Source organism: Phyllostomus hastatus, unplaced genomic scaffold (assembly GCF_019186645.2).
Source record: "Phyllostomus hastatus isolate PE091 unplaced genomic scaffold, TTU_PhHast_1.1 phas_scaffold_28, whole genome shotgun sequence".
Taxonomy (NCBI): Eukaryota; Metazoa; Chordata; class Mammalia; order Chiroptera; family Phyllostomidae; genus Phyllostomus; species Phyllostomus hastatus.
Window position 1 is genome coordinate 12,227,736 of NW_025334022.1, and position 1,856 is coordinate 12,229,591.

The following is a 1,856-nucleotide window of genomic DNA, read 5'->3' on the forward strand; positions in this document are numbered from 1 at the left end:
TCTAATTTCATCATAGTAAGCACTTATAAATTCTTTGGTCTCTTTCTAGGCTTTTAAAATTATGTATTGCTGTTTTGGTTTTAATTATTCTAGCCTGGTAATTATTTTAGTATAGAATATAGCAAGTGTCTCTTTATTATGTTTTTTCTAGATGGCCATCAGAGCTAGGTGTTATTTTTACTGTTTCTGATGAATGTAAGGATGGGCAGAATGATTTACCCAATGCCATAAAGTGAGAATGTGGTGGATAGAGCTTTGGGACCCAGATTTTCTTCCTCTTACTGTAGTGTTGTGCTTGGGAGAATCATGATTTTGCTTTGTTCTTTGTGGGATGGTATATCTCTGTAACTTTAATGATACAACCAACACCATGTTCTCTTGTTTCTCTGTTGCTGGTGGAGAGAATAAGAAAACAAGAAGCAGGAATGTACACATATCACTTACATGAAGATGTGTGATATTTTCATTCCTGTATCAATTATATCAACTTAACCATTCTACAACATAAAAATTGCCATTTGTAATATAAACGTGTGCTTATTTTCCTTACTAACTCTATAAAATCTCTGATGTATTTATTGTTGTTCTTATTTGATAGATGGAAAAACTAGGGCTGAGAAAAGTGAAGAAATCTTTTGCAGGTTGTATTGCTAATTAGTGACAGAGCCAGCATTCCCATGCAGTTAGTCTAATTTTAATGGCTATGCTCTTAACACTCAATTATTCCTCCCTTATACATAGCAGTTTTCTGTGGCCCAGATCCTGACTTGTTTAAACCTTAACTGGTATGGTGTCTGTGCTGTACCATTAACATATAGATACTCACACAGCACCCCAGGAGAATGACAACACTGGTAATGTACTTATTCTTTTCACAATAGAACTTGACCTGGGAGACATTTTTTATTTTCACCAAATACCAGGAGGTGTAGTGATAAGTGTACAAAAGCCAGGGTTGATGGGGAGGGCAGGTTTTCTTGATTATCTCTCATGTGAAGACACTACACTATATACTTTATGTATGCTATCTCATTTTATCATTTTCATTTATATTCCCTAAAGGAAAGTATTTCAGAGATAATGTCACTTGTCCCATGTTACACAGTTGTGTCAGCCTAAATGCTACATCATTGTCTTCATGACCCTCAAACATTTTGTGTCATGTTTATCATGTTATCTTTCACTGTTCTTTTGTCATTATGGGTGCTCAGTAGATATGTACTGGTCAATGACTGGATAAAAATGGGAAAATTCATTGAGTGAATGAATGCACTGTTGAGTGCAAAGAATGGACTAGAAATTAGGTGCTGCCATTAAAAGAGAAAATAGGCTCAATTCTTTTCTCTTGATTTTCTCCAAAATAGGCACAAAAATTGAAATGGGTGCATTTTTACTTTCCCTAGCATATTCATATTTACTTTCCCTCCTAACTTCAGAACAACTCCTCCATGGGCAGTGACTAAAAATAACCTTAGGCTAAGGAAAAGGTTAAAACAGTGACCAGAGGGGAGGGGGAAGGGTATAATGGGAGAAAGAAGGGAAAGGGTCATAAAGGAACATGTATGAAGGACCCATGGACAAAGACAACAGGGGGCTGGGAAGATGGAATCGAGTGTGGGAAGTGGAGTGGGTAGGACAAAGGAGGGTAATGGGGGGATAATGGGAACAACTGTAATTGAACGACAATAAAAAAATAGCTTTTCATTGAATGAGAATGGTCAGATCAAAATTCTCCTCTCAGACCCTAGTTATGTTAAAGTAGGAAAGTCACAGAAAGGATGCATTAGGATACTGGTGACTTTTCCTAATAAAGGGGGACTCTTATTTTAAATGACCTTCATATTCTACCAGCATCA